The 20,024-nt window shown below is 37.9% G+C and overlaps 1 protein-coding gene across 3 annotated transcripts in view; it reads right to left on the bottom strand.

Annotated features, from left to right (window-relative positions):
• Window positions 1–20,024, bottom strand: part of LOC150078358 (uncharacterized) — an 821,930-nt gene that overhangs the window by 717,355 nt on the left and 84,551 nt on the right. The gene's annotated exons all lie outside the window — the stretch shown is intronic.

The raw sequence follows: 20,024 nt of genomic DNA, 5'->3' as shown, positions 1-20,024 counted from the left end.
GTAACAATATAAAAAGCATTCCTGAAATCTAAGTATATAATATAAAAATTATTTTTTGCATCCAATTCCTTTATGACCACATTGTAGTATCCAGTCAAATTGGTCAGACAAAGTTTCCCCTAAACAAACCCATGCTGTGTTTGAACTATAACTGCACTCTTGTCTAGATGATTCTGCATGACTTCTTTAACCTCTCTTTTATTATTATATAATATCTATCTATTATATATCCTCTTGTATTTTCCCTGGAACAGAAGTTAAACCAAGAGGTTCGTAAATACTCGTGGCATCGTTTGATTCCCCTTTGTGAATTAAGGATACATTTGCACTTCTCCTGTTTGTGGAGACCTCCCCTGAATCCAAGGATGCACTCATAGTTATGGCTAAGGGTTTGTAAACTTAATTTGCTACCTTCCTTAATATAATTGGATAGCTTCCATCCACTCCATGTGCTTTTCTTATTTTTTCATCAATTTCTCTTCCTCTTTCCTCTCAGTTATTACAAAAATCATTTAACTCCCTGTTAAGAGTTTGATAAGCTTCTGGCCTCCACTTCCTTAGAGAATTCCTCATATGTGAATGTACAGAGATGCAAAATACTCATTCAGTTTGTCAGCTACCTGAGCACGATCATCAAACATCAAGGTCAAATGGACCAATCTGATTCATCCCTTTCCTTCTAGAGTTTACGTAAGTAAAGAAGTCTCTGCTGTTTTTCTTTACATCCTTTGCCAAAGATTTCTTGTAATCTGCCTTTGCTTGCCTAACTGCCCTTGTCACTTGATTACAGACTAGCTAGCTTATATCTACCATAGGCATCTGTGTTGTGCGATAATTTATATGCATTCCATGCAAATTTTTTCTTCTCTACCACAAGTCTCATTATTTCATCTGACATCCACTTAGTTTAACATTGAACAATATTTTTTATCTGGTATGAAAAGCCTAGTAGCTTCCATGATTAATTCCTTGAATGCTTGAATTTGCTGTTAGTACATCATCAGTTGGTCCCATTGTATAGAATTTAAAAACTGTCTGAGACCACTGTAGTCACCTTCACAAAAGCAAAACCCTTCCCTTTAGCCCTGATGGTAGTTATAGCTTTAAGTAAATCCCACATCAATACACTGTGATTGCTGCCACCTATTGGTGGCAGTGATCACAGTGATCTGTAGATTCTTAATGCACGATTAATCAGATACAATAAATCCACAAAATTGTTTATAGTGTTCAAACAACAAGTTCCAGTCAATATCTGGAAGTTAAAACCCTCCCATTATAAGACATTCTGATTTGCTGGCCCACTGTTTCTCTGTACAGTAGTTTGTTGCACTCATCAGACCTATAACATACTCCTCTTGTTTTTGCTTTCCCACCACACTCACAGTGACTCAACATTGCATTGTCCACCAATGTCAATTAGATGCACTTCCTTAGACTTTGTGTTTCTTAACTAACAGCATAACCCCTCCTCCCTTCCTGTCTCCTGTCTATGATTTCTGTACACATTGTACTCCGCAAATTCCAATTCTGCACTGCTTATATCCGTATGGTACCATGTGTCTGATATCCTAACAATATCCGCTTTTGATGTCTTGACCACCACTTCAAATTCACTTACTATACTCCTAGCATTGGTGTACATGCAAGTATACATGCACCTGTTCTTACTCTTAGTTACCCTAACACAGCCCATGTATTTTCTTGTTCCGCGAAGACCCACAGCGGGGTTTGAAATCCGAGATACTTTGCCTCCAATAGATGCAGTGCAAGAATCACTTTCACCTCTGCCAGCAGCTCTAGTTACTCTATTCGTCTGTGCATTCCACCAAGCTATAAGTTTTCCGACCCACCTATGACTGCCTCAATAGCATCAGCTAATATCCTTGCACTCCTTCTATTTAAGTGTATCCCATCTCTATAAAAACAAGCTCTCCTCTTAACAAGCTCACACGTGCTGAGAAAAATTCTACCCCATGAGCCTTGCACATTCTGTCCAGGGCCGAATTGATTGACAGGGCCCTCAACAGGTACTCCCTCCAATTGTTTGGGCAGAATTTCAGATACTTAAAAATTAAATCCTGACTCGCAACTTTTTCCCAACATTGCCTTTAAGTAAGTCCTGAGTACCAGAATATAACGTTTTGTGCCTGTGATATGTTCTCTACAATGTCATATACTTTTGCCCTGGGCAGACATACTCTAGTCCTATGACACCTCTCCTTCTTGCACAATATATTTCCCATTTCCCTGATAATAACTACTTCCTGTGGGACCAGTGCAGAATGCACTGGTTCCAAAAGAGTTAGTTAAATGGGGGATTGCCACAGTGTTGTCTGATGCAAAGGTGTAAGCGGTTGCATTGCATTGGACAGCTGAGAGCTGGATGGGTCCCATTTTAATTCCTTCAAGATCATCCACCTTACTCTTCACACTCTCATAACCATACATCAGAATGCTCAGCTGTCGCATATTTTCTTCACATTCTCAGCACCAAACACACAGAAAGACATTTCCCTTAGCTGCATCATGTCCTGTTACATAAATCTTCAAACACTGACAACTAGCACATTTCGTTATGTGACAACTAGCACATTTTGGCTGTGATTCACAGGAGAATAGCCTCCTTCAGTTCTTCCCCCAAGCCACAGCACTCTCACTACTTTGCTGTTCTAGTTTTGGGCATGATTTCAGTTTAAATTCTATTTAATTTGACAATACTACAATTAGTTAATACTGTATATACCCAAATGCAGTAATCCATATTAGGCTGGTGCACTATGGCCATAGATGCTGATGTGCCTAAAAAATCCCCAAACAAACCATATTAGGCCATCAAGTTTCTCATATGTTACGTTATCATGTTTATATTATATTATAACATTCATAAGTTTTATTTAGGCTTACTAAAAATAAAAATTTCTTAGCTAAATACCAAAAAAAATGTAGCCAACCTACACGATTTCAACCTTCAAGCCACTTATCATGATTAAAACCTATTATTTCACTAACATGCACTACACTACCTAGATACATGGTATGATATTTGTGCCAAATCACCAATACAAAAGCTCTAGCTAAAGTAAAAACTAAGCTAATGAACGTGACTAAGACTATTAACTTAAATGAACACAATTTAATGTTAATGAAGTCAAAAAGATGGCAAAATTTTCAAGAAAACTTATCCATTCCCAGGAGCACAAAATTCTTTGTATGCACAATTCGTAGGGATTTTAATAATAAGGAAAATATAACAAGTATTTCACATTTCTGTGATTAATATAAATTAAATACGTACTGGATAGGGCAAAGGCATCCTGATTAGCTGTTGTTGTTGTTATTTGGTTTTTAGGAGCATTAGCAACTAAGGCCATATTGCTCTGGGGATATGTGGTGGTCATTCCCTGACCTTTCCGCATCCTCCGTATTTCGTGGTCACGGGCTCAAACCCCGGTCTAATCAAGAAGCATGTGCTACACACTGATGCTCCTGCCCACCTGGCTACGGAGGTGCCATCCTGATTAGCAGTAAACTCACAAGGAGGCAAAGTTTTGCATAAACAGCATAATTATTATAATGTCTCATATTGTGAAATCATTCACAAGTCGCCTAGTCATATTTTAATAAATAATGCTTTCTCAGTAGGGAAGATTATTGTTATTGTCAGTCTTGAATTCCATCACTCAAAAGGGCAGCGTTTTGGAAATTACTGTTCTGTTGTCGATTTGCAAGTAGCCATCCATAATGCAGAGGTGCTGATGAGGGGGAAGATGTCTCCACTGGGTGCCAGTCTACAGGGGCACCATACAACCAAGCTGCTCCTTGGACCAGGGTTGACTAGACAACCTAGAAATGAAATATTTTTCCAAATGACAGATATCAAAAGATGTAAGAAGTTAACTTCTGTGGCCCTATCATTTTAATTATAATTTACTGTATTAAAATTATGCTTTTGCTTTCCGAATATGTATTTTCTTTATATTACAACAAAAACTTGAAATACACACGCACCTGTTCTTACTCTTAGTTACCCTAACACAGCCCATGTATTTTCTTGTTCCACAAAGACCAGCAGTGGGTTTGAAATCCAAGATACCTTGCCTCCAGTAGATGCAGTGCAAGAATCGCTTTCACCTCTGCTTGCAGTCTTTAAATTCTTGAAAATATCACTAGATTTTTCTCTAACATTGTTTCTGCAATAACCATAACTTTTTCACATTGAATCTAGATTTATTATAAGCCAAGTCAACATTTCCCGACAAACCACGCAAAGTACCCATAAAGAAAGACTACAAACAATGAATGGTAAGTGACACCTTATCAATACAGTGGACTCTGGATTAACCAGGACACTTCAAGACTCCAAATAAAATAAAATTAATAAAAAAAATCAATCAGAAATCAAAAAATTCAAGTAATAACTTGAATAGGTATAAACAGATATTTTGCAAATCGTAAATAGGCGACAAGCGGCATTATAAGTCGTCATTGGGAGATTAGTGTACCTATTATCTTGCAATCCCCACTGTCTTCACACCCGCCGCTCAAAAAAAAAAAAAAAAAAAAAGAGACCAAATGTTTAGTTTGTTTTAGTGCGTCGCGTCGATTGTTGTGTTCCGTTGCAGCGCAAAAGGACAAATTTTGTTTCTTTATGTCAGGGATGTCGGAATTTTTTTTTATAGTAAAAAAAATTTTTTTTGTTTTTGTTTAGAAATCGCGAAAATGATGGGCAAACGCAAAAGAGTTGTGTTTTCAGTTAAACAAAAACTTGAAATTACAGTAAACCCCCGCTATTCGCGGTATCTGTATTCGCGGTTTCGCGTATTCGCAATCGCCGATTTAATACAAAATGAAACCTAAAAAAATGCGAATTTTAAAGCGCCGTGAATATTTTCCGCCATAAAAAAACATGGGCGTGGCTAGAATTATCTTTCCCGGTCAAAACAGCGCTGAGTGGGTGGAGGAAGAGGGGTGACAAAATCGCGAGCGTGGATGTTTCTCGCTAATCTTTGTTCAGTTATGTGTTATGCGCTTGTCATGGAAGGTTTCGTCGTTTGCTTTTAATTTATATGCTTATAAATTGAATAAATTTGTCAATTTATCTACTGTTTTGCAGTATAAAACAGACTTTTTCGAGTGTGTTAACGGAAGAAAGTGACTTTATTGTCCAAGTTCTTTCTAACCCCTACAAAAATATGGCTACGAATAACAAGGGAAATGTGAAAAGATCAAAGAAGGTGGTGATGACATTAGCGAATAAAATTCAGTTATTAGACAAAGTTCTTAATGGTGAAGTGTCTCCTCAGTGGCAAAATATTATAAAATCAATGAGTCAACGGTACGATCAATCAAAAAATCAGAAGAAAAAATCCGCCGTAGTGTCCGTAAAAACGCGCTAATTGCTTCAAAAATTTGCTCTGTAACTCGTGATGTTAAATTAGAAAAAATGGAAAAAGCTTTAAATCTGTGGATAGAAGACCGAACTCAAAATAAAATTCCGTTAAGTTCACTCATCATTCGTGAAAAGGCAAAACTCCTTTATCAACACTTTAGCGAAACTGGTGATAGCACTGGCGGTATAAGTTTTTTTGCTAGCAAAGGCGCTGGTTTGAAAGATTTGTTTGAAATTTCTAATAAATATTACATTTAATATTAAATTGTTTCTTATTTTCATTTCGATGCCATATGCTTGCATTTCACTATGTACATAGTCATAATATGAAGGCATATATAATACATACATAGACAAAATTTTAGACTAGTTTTTCTTATATATTTCATACTTTGGAACGGAACCCCTTTATTACTATGGGAACCATAACTCAGTATTCGCGTTTTCGTTATTCGCGACATTTCTCAGGAACGTAACCCCCGCTATTCGCGGGGGTTTACTGTATTCAAAAGTTTGAAAACGGTGCATCTCTTAAATCTCTAAGGAATCATTATAATAAGGATGTATCAAAATGGCCAAACATTAACAAGTGTCAGATTTGTCAGTAATAATATAGTAGGAATTCAGATTTGTCAGTAATAATATAGTAGGAATTCAGATTTGTCAATAATAATACAGTAGCAATATGTTATTAATCATTCTCGAGTTACGTAAAACTCGACGAAGTAAGAAGTCCTGGAATGTATCTCGGGGATTTTTGTATTTTTGGGTTAACCGGGAAATCTATTATCCGCGATTTGTTTTTTTACTATCTGTCCCGGAAAATCGAGATTATACTGTATATTAAAATAACAAATATACCTATATACTTTTTTTTTTTTTTTTTTTACTCCGGAGAAAAATCAAATCTCGTTACGAAGCGAAAGCGAACACGCAAAACCATCTAACGCTGGATTTTAAGTGTACATCCGCAGTCAGCAATTGAAAATAAATAATAACAAACTTAACAAAAATATGCACGAGTCACGATTGGCTAAGTTTACATTGTTCGCACACTATCTGCAGCCAATGGAAAGTTTCCCAAAGCACTGCTAGTCGGTTTAGAGAATGATTATCCTGATAATCAGTAGTGGTTTCTTTCACTTCAATTCATCCCAAGGACATTGTTTTATATACATTATACTGTTATGTGTTGACATTTATAAAAGTAAGGAACGTGCGACCCCCTCTCTTCCAAAAAAAAAAATTCTAGGTGCGCTACTGTCCCTCTATACTTGCCTGCAATATGCAGACATCTAGACAGACGAAGAGAATTATGACATACAGCCGTAAAAAAATTAACCCCCGACAGTCGCCAATACAAGGATTGGAATCAATATAGAAAAGAAAACATTGTATTTGCAGCTCTAATACGTTTTTATGTGAGTTGCAAAGTGTCAGTAAAATTTAAGTCATCGTCTCTGTCAATATGGATGGTATAGTATTAAACGTTTACATAAATGTTAATTACAACCTCTGAAAGAACAAGTACTTTGCAACCAGAGTATGTCTGTTGCATTAGGAATGGGGAAGGCCTGCAAATGTACTGTTGACAGTTGGTTTCCTTGGAGATAATGATTACTCTAAGGTCGAAAAACGCTTTAGTTAGAAACGACCTTGTGGGGGTCGTTGATTAATTAAGGTGCTATGTGCAGAGCATGGAAAAATCGATGCGAAGAAAGGCTCATGTTACAATAAAACACCGAGGGTATTAAACTACTTTATTATTTTTCCATTAAAAAAAAAAAACACGTTATTTTATTTCGACAATAGTGACAGTGCCTAAGTGATTAATTTTCAGAACGTCTCCACAAATTCTAAAGTAGTTTCTGCAATTTCATTGATACTGAGTTTCTGCAATTTCATTGATACTGATTTGTGTTCTGCATTAAAAAAAAAAAAAAGAGCCGTGAGATTATCACAACTAACATATGCCGACCTGGCTAGCCGGGTGGGTAAAGTGCCTTCCTGGCAACCCAAAGGTCGCGAGTTCGAATCCCGCCTCGGGCTTGAATCAAAAGTACTGTAAAACCTTGGGAGGTGCATTATGGCCACAGAAGTGGATGCGCCAACAACTACCAAAAAAAAAAAAAAAACAACAACTAACATATCTTAGTCCAACTCAACGTGAAAACAGCCATGTTGCAATTATATGCACCTTAGATAGTAAAGCTTTTCCATTCTCCAGAACACACACCAGAAGCTTCCTTTAAGGATGCTATGTTCAAGGATTTGGAAGATACAAAATCAACAGTGAGGAAGCACTCAAACTAATGCAACCCTAGATGGGAATCTTAAACAATAAACTAATTATTTATTTATTATTCTTATTATTTTTTTATTTAGGTTGAAATTCTGGATGATGACAGACCCCTACCTAATGCTTTACTAAATGAGACTGAAAAATTCAGAAATGAAATGATCAATTATGCGAACAAAATGACCAATTTCAAAAGATAACTGACTTAACAGACACGGTCATAACCACTAAAAAATATTTCGTATAATTCTCATTATCCCCCCTTCTGTCAATTATCAATAACACCTTTCGTCTTCAAAACCAAAGGTGGAGATCAAAATTTAAAACAATTTCTCTAAGACTCTTCTTATAATTCTTCTACTAATTCAACAAGGACCGCCAGCCACCCCGGATGTCAAATCGACATGATACAACGCGGAAGACCAGCGTCCTCTTCCAGTTCTTCAAATTTCTATAGATGCACAGTTCGGGATAGATTCCGAATATATATTGCTCAGAACTATTGAGCAATATATCAGGAATTAATTTCAGGACATAAGTGGGAGGGTTGGCCCAGGAGAGAAAAGAACCATACAAAATTCAAAAAAGCTGACCCGAAATAATGTAGATGGGATTAAGCTGTTATTTTATTTGTTATTTGGTTTTTTTTTTAGGAGCATTAGCAACTAAGGCCATATTGCTCCGGGATATGCGGTGGTCATTCCCTGAATGACCTTTCCGCATCCTCCGTATTTGGTGGTGACGGGCTCGAACCCCGGTCTAATCAAGAAGCGTGTGCTACGCACTGCTGCTCCTTCCCACCTGGCTACGGAGGCGCCGGGATTAAGCTATGGAAGAATAGGAATGAATTAGGTTCAAAGCTAAAACAGGGAAAATCAATGCCAAAAGAACTGCAATCTTCTGCTAAGGCTCACCGCTGGTCTGTTGGCGCCATTATTAGCCTTTCTAGGGATGACAACCCTCTCTCAGACCTTCCAACCTATGAAACTACCTCCACAAATTGCAGGTTCGACTGACCAGTACCTGAAATGTGCAGCAGTCTTTCATGAAGTTCGTTGAATAACGAGATGTAGTGCAAATTCAGACATTGAATTCGGCAGAGAATTTTACGTCACCATATTTCAAGTACTGGTCATGCTAAATGACCAGTACAAGATATTACATCACATTTTCAAGACCACATTTCAAGTGTGTTCTGAAATGTGTTAGAATTCGCATGAACGTGTCTTGACCTATCCCATAATGTTTGCAATTTATTAACGTGTCTGCTTTTTTATTTCTGAGGTCTGTGCTTTCCGTCGCAAATCTATGGAGGTCTTCAATATAGACCAATCGTTCGGATGTAGATAATTTTTTAATTTATCGCGAAGCTTCCTAACCTGGGAAAGGTATTTTTGTTTATTCGAATATCGAGATTTTAAGGCAAGCTTAACAATATTACGCGATGTGGCCAGTGTTAGTTGTTTTATGCCTGAAATGTTTTGATTTAAATTAGCCCTGACAAATTTCGGAACGATGTTGTTTTGAAGGCAATATTTTAGAAAAGAAATATGGTAACTTTGGGACGAGTATCTTAGTGTTTATTTAATGTAATTTTTCACCAAGCCATTCAAAAAATCTCCCATAATTGTGTGTATCGATAGGTTACACCTGGAGAGACAGGAAGTGAATGAAACAGTCAATAAGAGTTTAAAAAATGAATTAGATACTGTGAATCAGAGCTGTAATACTCAATACGTTCTACGTTGATATTATTAATATCTGTAAAATAATAAGAGGAGCTTACTTCAATATAGTACGTAGAACACTTCCATATGAAACTCCCAAGAAATTAAAACGAAAAAATCGAAAACTTACATTAGAGTAAAAAATAAATAATTAAAAATCAATTTAACACAATTCAAATCAATTGATTTTCAATTGTGTTAACAATTAAAAATCAATTTAACGCAATTGAAAATTGAAAAGAATCTGCGAAAATATTCAAAACGATTTTCCTTCCTGAAGCTGACAACGCTTTTCGACCGTATTTCGTAATCACAGGATCTCTTATTATTTTACAAACATTAATATCAATGTAGAACGAGGAGCTGCAATCATGATGTGACGTACCCTAATGATAAACAGTGCTCGTTGCAGAAGAAACTAGTAACAGTCATGGGTGAGAAATCAATTTGTCATTAAAATAAAAGGGGTTTTTGAAAAGTTCGTGGACTCAGTATGAGAAGGTTACCTTAAATATTTCTGTACTTATTTAATAACACTTCGGCCAGTAACCCACCAAGTTTCAGACAGTTTCAATAACATTCTTTTTTAATTAGAGGTCCCGAAGTCGAAAGAGTTGTGTGAATGAGTAAAGGTGAACAAAATCAGTCACCATGTAGTCATTCAGTATTTGGAAAAAATGGATTAACGCCAAAGGCAATAAATGAGGATATGTTTACAACACTGAGTGAGGATGTCCCATCCTACTCCCAAGTTAAGCTGCTGCCAGCAGAATTTAGACAGGGGGAGATCCTGAAAGATGATCCACGTTGTTGAACACCAGCAATGCCCACCACTCCAGAAGTTGTTGACAGTGTGCATAATCTGCTGATGAGTACTCGAAGAGTGACAGTCCAGTATACTACCAGCATCTTGAGCATCTCTTCTGAACATGCATAATACTAGATAACGGACGTTCTTGCTATTAAAAAAAGCCGTGATGGGGCCAAAAGTTGTCAAAAGATATAAAAAAAAAAAAAAAAAAATAAAGTGAATATTTTTATCGTTCTAAAGTAAATCCAGAAAATTTCCTTGCAAAGTTTATGACCATGAATGAGACTTAAATCCATCACTTTCAGCTAGAGACAAAGGAATAGTAAAAGGGAGAAACAGCATTTCTTCCCCTCAAAGAAAGCTGAGTCGATTCCTTCTGCTGGCAAGGTAATGGCATACGTTTTTTTTTTTTTTTTTGGGGGGGGGGGGGGTGATGATGGAGTACTGCCATTGCATTGGACATGTACTAGTAGTAATCGAAGCATGTGATGCAAGAAAGCAAGCTTTCTGACCGCAGTGCCGGATTAAGGTAAGGACTAGCAGGGCTCTTACCAGGGGCGCCAAAAACAGAAGAAAAATGAGGGGAAAAAAAAATATATATATCCTTATTAAAAGGGCGTCGAAAAACCTTTCTGCCGGGGCGCGGAACTTACCTTGGTCCGGCACTGTCTCAACACCATCCAACTTCATGGTACTGGAAAATAAAAGTAATCGTAATCCTAATTCACCCATAGTTTCAAACTATTACCTTCTTGAACTTGCTTTCTTGCATCACATGCTTCGATTACTACTAGTACATGTCTAATCCAATGGCAGCACTCCATCATCCCCCCCCCCCCAAAAAAAGACGTTACCTTCTTGAACATATTACTCCAGATCTTACTATTGGTATGACTAAAGCCAAGAAAAACATGCTGACTGAACTGGTTCATATCTGGCAACAGAGATGGGATAGCAGTGCAATTGGAGAGGTGACTAGATTATTTATCCCTAAGATCACATTCAATTTTGATATTAAGCATAACAAATGTTTTTTTCCTGTTATGGAAATGTCGTACATTTTAATTGGCCACGGGTCATGGAATTATAAATTACATTATTTTGGCCTGGAACGTTCTCCTTTGTGCACTTGTGGTCAACTAGAAACTTGGAATCATATATTATATACTAAACATAGAGATAAATTAAAGATTAATAATTTAATTAGTGGTAACGAAAGTGATTATATTGTCAACCAGGTAAAATTTGATGCTTTACAAGAATTTTATGTAATTTTTCCAACGGAGAAGACATTGGATTAGACCAGTAGTTTTCAACCTTTTTTTAATAACGGCAACCTTAAGTAATTTATTTTATTTTGCGGCACCCCTACCATACTGTACACCGTTTTATAATGAAATAAACATATAAATTAAAAAAAATAATAATAAGTTTAAGTAACTTAAACCCAAATTACGTGGCACCCCTGGAATGTTGTTGCGGCACCCCGGTTGAAAACCACTGGACAAGACTAATGCTTACAAATTAGGTTTACTTATTAAGGTTGCTTGTTACTAACAGTACTTTCTGTTGTATTTTTTAAAAATTTTATTTGTTTGGACAAGGGGTTGTTGGATAGTTCTCCCAGTGTCCGATTTTTTAAAATCTTTAATTTATTATTATTTTGGGTTTGTAGGACATGGGGTTGTTGATTGTCCGCCCCCCCCGTGTCTATTTTTTTTACATATTTTTTTTATTTATATTTTTTATATATATTATTTATTTTTTTATTGTTATTCATTTATTTTTTCTTATTTTAGTGTTATTTATTATTATTATTTACTTTTTTACTAGCTCCCTGGTTTGGGTGACCTGGGAGCAGGATCGCTTGCACCCACCAGTATAGCACTACTTCCGGTGGGTGTGGGACTTTAGTGCATGAGGCACTGCCAGAATGGTAGACTCAGGCCCGGTTCTATGTGCCTGGGGACGGCCATCGGCGCGGAATGCCGGGTACCGGCTGCTCCCCGGTGGCGCAGAGACCTCTTCCAATACAAGCCCGTTTTTCAGAAGTTCTGCGTAAATTCGGCTTTTGAGGTAGAGATAGACGGAAGTCTAGGTGCCACCGTAGACATAACAATAATCGTTTCAAACCAACCTATTACCACAGCCTCATCATCAGCCATTTTCAATCCACTGCAGGATGAAGGCCTCTCCTAACAGTCTAACCACAGCCTAAAAAACAAAAAAAAAAAAACTGGCCTGCAACAGTCTTCTTGAGAGACTGTCGAGGTTGTCACTTCATAATCCTTACATTTTGTTTAAACAGTTAAAATAAATGCATACCTGCTATTTAAGAGCTTCATTAAAAAAAAAAGCACCACACGAAGTGGAAGAATATCTACCACAGTAGATACAACCGCCCTCGTGTCACAGGGTGTGAAAAAGGCCCGAATGAGCCCCGTCTAAACAACAATATCGTTTAAGGGTTTTTTTCATACTAGCCAGATTAGTTCGGCCTGGGGTGAAGGTTGCACGGATTTTTATCTCAGACACATCGGATCGGTATTTTATTAGGTCCTTGGTCACAGAGATTTTACTTGCTAACTGGAAGTCTAAAACGCTGATGGAACTGATATTCGGGTGACATTCAGATCAAGTGGACCCAATTCCGCTGTTGCACCTTCACGATGGTGGAACTGATAGTAATCCTGGGTATAACCTCCATGCACAAGCACTCTGTGTATAACCCAACGTAAGTGCCCACACATGGAGAAATGCCACTCCTTTGTTTTACCAGGCTGTTTGTTAGTTATTTGGTTTTTAGGAGCATTAGCAACTAAAGCCATATTGCTCCGGGATATGCGGTGGTCATTCCCTGACCTTTCCACATCCTCCGTATTTGGTGGTGATGGCCTCGAACCTCAGTCTAATCAAGAAGCGTGTGCTACACACTGCTGCTCCTTCCCACCTGGCTACGGAGGCGTGTTTTACCAGGCAATACTAGGTGTAGATGACTCTCATCAACCGGGGCAATACCACCAATTTGCTTATTGGAAGCTTGAAGTGATGGAACCCATGTTTAGTTTCCAAAGCTAAGTTCTGGCCAACCCTTTACGATCTCTTCCATCATGCAGTATGACTGATGACTTTTGGGGTTATGATGAACATCACGGCGAGATCCAATATTCCTTACATTTCGAGGGTACAGCTCTAAAACAGTGTTCGCAGGCCGGCCACTAGTTAGTACACCGGACCGAACCTATTGGTAATTCTTTAGGAGGCTTCCGGATTATACTAGTGTATAATCTTGCTACCTCTACTCAGCCAGATAGCGACTGGAGGGAGTCTGAGTAGTGTGCGGGGGGAGGCATTGTCGAGATCACGTTATGTCAAGGATCTGGGTATATCCTTACCATGTGTACGTCATATCCAAAAATTTCATTACTTCATACAGCATGTCCCCCAACTTTTTCTTACTATTTAATACACCATGAATTGTCAAACTAATAGAGTAAGCTTATCTGCAGAAAGATCTAAATCTCCCAAACACTTCCTAGTTCATTTCGCAAATATACGTGGTCTCAATTTTAATCTCAACGATGTCCATTTTCACTTGCAGTCTGCCAAACCCCATGTACTTTTTTCTGACAGAATTTCAGTTATAGTTGATTCAACTACTGCACATCTCAGTTGCCCAAATTATTCGCTGTATGATTCCTTTTGCCTCAAAGGTGGTACTTGTGCATCTGTCCATTCTGATATTCCCTGTCAGAGACTTGGTAATTCGGAATCTCCTCTTTTCGATCTTCTCTGTCTTAAAATCTCTCTACCTCATTGTGCCAAATTCATCTGTTGTCTCTACTGTTCTCCAAATGCCACTAATCACTTGGAGCTCTTTGACTTTCTCTCTCTCTCTCTCTCTCTCTCTCTGCAACTTGACTTTTTCCAGTCCAACATTCCTAACAGTGAGGTAATTTCCCTTGGTGATTTTAATGTTCACAACTCCAGCCGGTTTCCGTTTTCTAGTCACACCAACCCAGCAGGTCGAGATGCTGAGGCTTTTGCAATTACTAATGACCTTGCACAGATTGTTCAATTACTTACAAGGACAATCCTTGTAAGTACAGCCACACGCTTGATCTTTTTCTCACAAACAACCCTTCTAAGTACAAGGTTGAAGTGAGTGGTCCTTTAGACACCTCAGATCACAACATGGTTATTGTCTCTTCTCCAATGCAGCCTTTACCTCGTGGCTATTCACAACCTCGTGTTGTTTGGCATTACAAGAATGGAAAATGGGTAGACCTGCGAGATTTCTTTTCTTCTTTTCCTTGGTTGGACTACTGTTTCAAAACTTTTGATGTCAACGTTTGCTCAGATCGTCTCAATGAAATTATTCTTGTAGGAATGGATTCCTTTATTCCAAACTCCACTTTAAAATCTCGTCCTTTATCTAAACCTTGGTTTTCCAATAAATGTGCTAAGGCTGTTCAAAGAGAAGAATTGTTTATTGTAATTGGCTTGTTTCCAATTCTTCAGTTTCATTTTCTGCCTACACCAAAGCTCGCAACAATTGTAAAGCAGTTATTAATCAGTCCAAACTAGATTTTGAACAGACTAAGAGTAGAAAACTTGTTTCTTGCCCTAATGGCAGCCGAGCATTCTGGTCTCTTGCCCAAGCTATTGGCCGCAACTTTTGCCCATCTCTGCTCCCACCTCTGTCAAAACCAGATGGTTCTGTTGTCACTTCAGCCAAGGATAAAGCTGACCTGCTAGCATACCATTTTTCTTCCAGCTCATGTATTAATGATCTTGGTAAAACACCTCCCACCATTCCCAAAACGCTCCATTCAATGCCTCCTGTGGTCTTCCATAAAAAGGATGTCAGAAGGATTTTTATGAATCTTGATGCAAAGAAAGCTCCGGGTCCTGATGGTATTTCTTCACTTATTCTCAAAACCTGAGCTCCTGAATTTACTCCTGTTCTTTGCTGCCTTTTTTCACTTTCTTATTCCAAAGGTGTTTTTCCTTCTGCTTGGAAATTTGCTCATATCCAGCCAGTTCCTAAAAAGGGTGACAAATCCCTCCCATCCAATTATTGTCCTATTGCAATTACTTCTCTTTCTAAACTAATGGAGAAATCAATTAACCGCTAATTCCTAAACTACCTAGAAACCCTCTGTCTGATCAACGATCGCGAGTATGGATTCCGTCAGTGTTGATCCACTGGCTTATGTTACATATTTATGGACAAATTCAATGGAAAAGTTTGGTGAAACACAAGCAGTTGCTCTTAACATCTCAAAGGCTTTCGATCATGTTTGGCATAAAGATATTCTAATCAAGCTTCCATCTTATGGTTTGCCAACTGTTTTTTGTAATTGGTTATCCAGTTTTCTCTCTGATCGCTCACTGAGGGTGATGGCAGATGGCTCTCGGTCTTCTAACTTCTCCACTAATGTCGGTGTCCCCCCCAAGGTTCAGTTCTTTCCCCCACTCTTTTCCTTTTGTATATTAATGACCTTCTTCCATTGACTGGAAATCCTATCCATAGTTTTGCTGATGACAGCACATCGCATTCCACTTTCCATTTTGAGAAACCTTGCCCTGCTCAATCAGCTTCAACTTCTCGAATATCCGCTACCAATTCCTTAAATGCCGATCTCCAGTGGGGCAAAGACAACTTAGTTGATTTCAATCCTTCCATAACTCAGTCTGTCTTATATCTCGCAAAAAGGTATTTCTCTTTAGGGGATTATCCTGACTTCTAAGCTCTCTTGGCACAAGCACATTACAAATGTTGCTTCCTCTGCATCTAAAAATCTTGGTTTTCTCTTTTGTTCTCGGCATTACTTTTCTTCCAAACAGCTGTTCACTCTGTACAAATTGAAAATCCGCCATACCATGGAATATTGTTCCCACATCTGGGGTGGTGCCCCCAAAATCTCTCTTAGGCTTCTAGATTCCATTCAGAAGAGGGCAGTTAGGTCAATTAATGACTCCTCTCTAACAGAGTCTCTCCACTCTGTCTCATAGACGTACTGTTCTTCTGAATTGGTTTCTATAATTTTGCTCTTTCAAAACAGTCCGAACATGTGCCGCCATCAGCCAACATCCATTTACTGTCCGACTTCAAATTCACATAACCAAGTTTTCATCTTCATCGTTTATTCATTCAACTGCCATTTTCTGGAACAACCTTCCTTCATACATGTTTCCTGAAATTTACAGTCTACAGAAGTCAAAGTCGAATGTCAATAAATATCTTCTTTAGTCTTCTCAACCTCCAAACCAAGCACAGTACTAAGTACTATAGGTTCTAATACCTCTCGTGTTTGGGGTTTTCGTGGAAAAAAAAAAAAAAAAAAAAAGAAGGATATTCAGGCATACTACAATAATACATAAAGTGACCAGATGTCCCGGTTTATGTGGGACAGTCCCGGATTGGATATGTAGCCACCATAATGCTGCAAATCATTTGCATTATGTTTGCCGGTAACTAGTGGTACAGCGGAAAGAGTTTTTTTGGTAGTAAATAAGTTGTGGACATCAACAACAACAACAACAACAACAACAACAACAAAAAAAAAAAACGTGACCGTAGAAACGCTGAAAGCAATACTACAAAATAATGAAGAACTATTAAGCAAAATTCACTCGGCGGAAAAATATATTTAATTTTATTATTTCATCTCTCTTGTTTTTATTGTTAAAAGACTACTGTATTTTTATTATTAGTATTATTTCACAGAAAAAAACCTAACCTTTTTTTTAATAAACAAAAATGAAAGTCGATTAAAAACATGACCCCTCCTAATAAGTGTTTCCCCCTTCTAATAACAACTATTTTTCTCAGTTCATATCCTTTATGCTGTTCGTCATGTAGCGTAACACGAGGGGTACCTTTCTTGACTTAAAATATAATATTTCAAAATTTTAATATTTCTTATTATCCTATACATTATATTTATTATCCTATTTTATTTGGTCTAAATTCAAAATGAAGACAAATTCTCTACAAGAGTAAATCCCAGTAAGTTTCCGATTTTACGAATATTAGCAGGTCTCGATCACACAAGTTGTCTGTCCAACATGAGGAGTACCTATACTGAATTTCAGCCTTTCTGTGAAAAGAAAAAAAAAAAAAAAAAAAGGGCGCCTCCGTAGCCAGGTGGGAAGGAGCAGCAGTGCGTAGCACTCGCTTCTTGATTAGACCGGGTTCGAGCCCGTCACCACCAAATACGGAGGATGCGGAAAGGTCAGGGAATGACCACCGCATATCCTGGAGCAATATGGCCTCTGTTGCTAATGCTCCTAAAAATCAAATAACAAAATAATAAAAAAAAAAAAATATATATATATATATATATATACACACACTGGTGTTCAAAGAAAGTGCATCACCTAGCAATTTCACATTTCTAACCCTCTTTTGCGATGGTATTTTATATTACTGACTAGCATCACAAATAGAAATATAAACAAAAGATATTTATTATCAGAAATGTTATCAGAAGCCCACAATTTGCTTCAGTTTATCATTTTAAATGAAAAAAAAAAAAATGAAAAGTTCACCAGGTGCACACTAATATTTAGTTGAACAGACTCTAGTGGCCCTGATGACAGAAGCACACCGTCGAGGCATTGACAAGATCAATTTCTGAAGATAATCAACTAATAGTTTGCAGTTCCAAACACGAGTTACGGCTTCCTGAAGTTCACGAAGGGTCTTTTGTTTCTTTCTGGCAACAGCAGATTCCACACGATGCCAACAGTTCTCTATACGATTCAGGTCCGGGCTGTTTCCTGGCCAGCTAAGAGTTGTAATGGACTGTTCTTCCAACCATTTTCTCACCCGTAACAAATGTAAATACATTACTGTTGAAACTTCAATGCAGAAATGAAGTTAAAGTAACTACAGAAGTGCCTAATTACAGTTTTTGTCCGATGACAAGGAGCAGATTCATCCTGAAAGAGAAGATGTAGTTACTTGGCAGGTTGAAATGGTCTCCAATGGTTGGCAGCAATTTGCCTTCCAATATAGTCAGGTATCCATTAGCATTTATGGAATCTTTTATAAACTGCAGGTGACCTACTGTGCATTACGGATGGCACCTCCCATATCATTTGGCTGGGTAGGGAATTTCACTGTAGACACCATACAGTCTGGATGATATTCTTCACCACATCTATGGTGAATCGTTTGTCTCCCACCAAAGTTTATTTGATATCTCTAGGCAACAGCACTAAAAGAGAGAAATTAAACTGTCTTTTGCATTGAATTTTCTTGGCGCATCAACCACTTAGGGCACATTGAACCACTTTCTATGATATTTTTGGGATTCTTTTTATTTTGTATTTCTAAAAATGTGTGTTCGTGGACATTGAATGGGCTGAAAATATTGAATAATTCAAGGGTGGAAGTCTATTGCTTAAGCTTTAAATCGGTTAACCAAAATGCTAGAGAAATTCATTATCCCAAACATTTAGAATCCAATAAATGTTTAAATTTTGCAGTTTAACTCCCCCCCCCCCAAGTAAGCAGGCTTAATGTACAGAGGAGAGTAAAGGAACATGGAGCCAATGTATACTTCAGAATGGTCACATAATGCCAAAAAAATTTACAAGAGAGAGAGAAATAATTTAAAAAAAAAAAAATATATATATATATATATATATATACACACACTGGAGTCCCACTAGTCCAAACTAATTGGGACCGAGCCCTGTTCGGATTAGCCGAATAACTGCAATAATATAGAAGCAAGCAGTAAAACAGGTCTGGTTTATTGCGTTTGTATGCGAGTGTGACACACTGGAAGCAAACCCTCTGCCTCCATGCTATGATTCATTGCACGCGACATTGCGCATTAAACGTGAATGTTTAAATCTTTGCTCTACATTATTGTAGTTTAGTTTAGTTCAGTCTGCTGCCACAATGGCCACAAAATGGAAACACACAACGTGTACGTTGAAAGATAAGTGGGAAGTTTTGAAAGGCCGGACAAGGGTGAAAGTACAACGAAATTGGCAATAGAGTTTGGAGTGGGCAAGGCCACAATAACTGACTGGAAAAAAAACCGTGCAAAGATCGAGCAGTTTTGTACCTCTACTTCAGATAAATCAGTTGAAAATCGACAAACAGTAAGGCCCTCAACGTTTGACAAGCTTGGTGAAGCCTTATTCACGTGGTTCACTCAGGAAAGAGAAAGGGGATCACCTCTAAGTGAACCTCTTGTTAGAGAAAAGGCCATTCATCTCAACAAACTAATTGAATCATTTAGTGCGAGTACCGGTTGGTTTGATCGCTGGAAGAAGAGCCATGGAATTCACCAGCTAACGATCACCGGGGAGCAATTATCAGCTGATCATGCTGCAGTGGGCGAGTTCGCTGATTTGGTATCACATTATTCTCCTCAGCAGATATATAATGCTGATGAGACAAGTTTAAATTTTAAGGCTTTGCCCACAAAAAGTCTAGCATCTCAACAGGAAATGCGTGCCCCAGGTTTTAAAATGAATAAGGAGCGAGTGACGTTGATAGCTTGTAGTAATGCTTCAGGAAATCACTAGCTACCTTTGATGATGATCAGTAAATCAGCGAAGCTGACAGCTTTTAAAAATATGAACATTAAATCTTCCAGTTCATTACAAAAGTCAAAAAAAACTTGGATGAATGGACAGCTTTTCATTGAGTGGTATCGTAATCAATTTGTCCCAGCAGTGAAACGTTTCAGCAATGAAAATGATTTGCCACCTCGTGCCATTCTCCCGATAAACAGTGCACCGTCCCACCCAGACATTTCTGAGTTG

This window comes from Mastigoproctus giganteus, chromosome 11 (genome assembly GCF_048544385.1).
Source record: "Mastigoproctus giganteus isolate SK-2022 chromosome 11, ASM4854438v1, whole genome shotgun sequence".
Taxonomy (NCBI): Eukaryota; Metazoa; Arthropoda; class Arachnida; order Uropygi; family Thelyphonidae; genus Mastigoproctus; species Mastigoproctus giganteus.
Note: the sequence above shows the minus strand (reverse complement) of the source record. Positions and strands in the feature narration are given on the sequence as shown.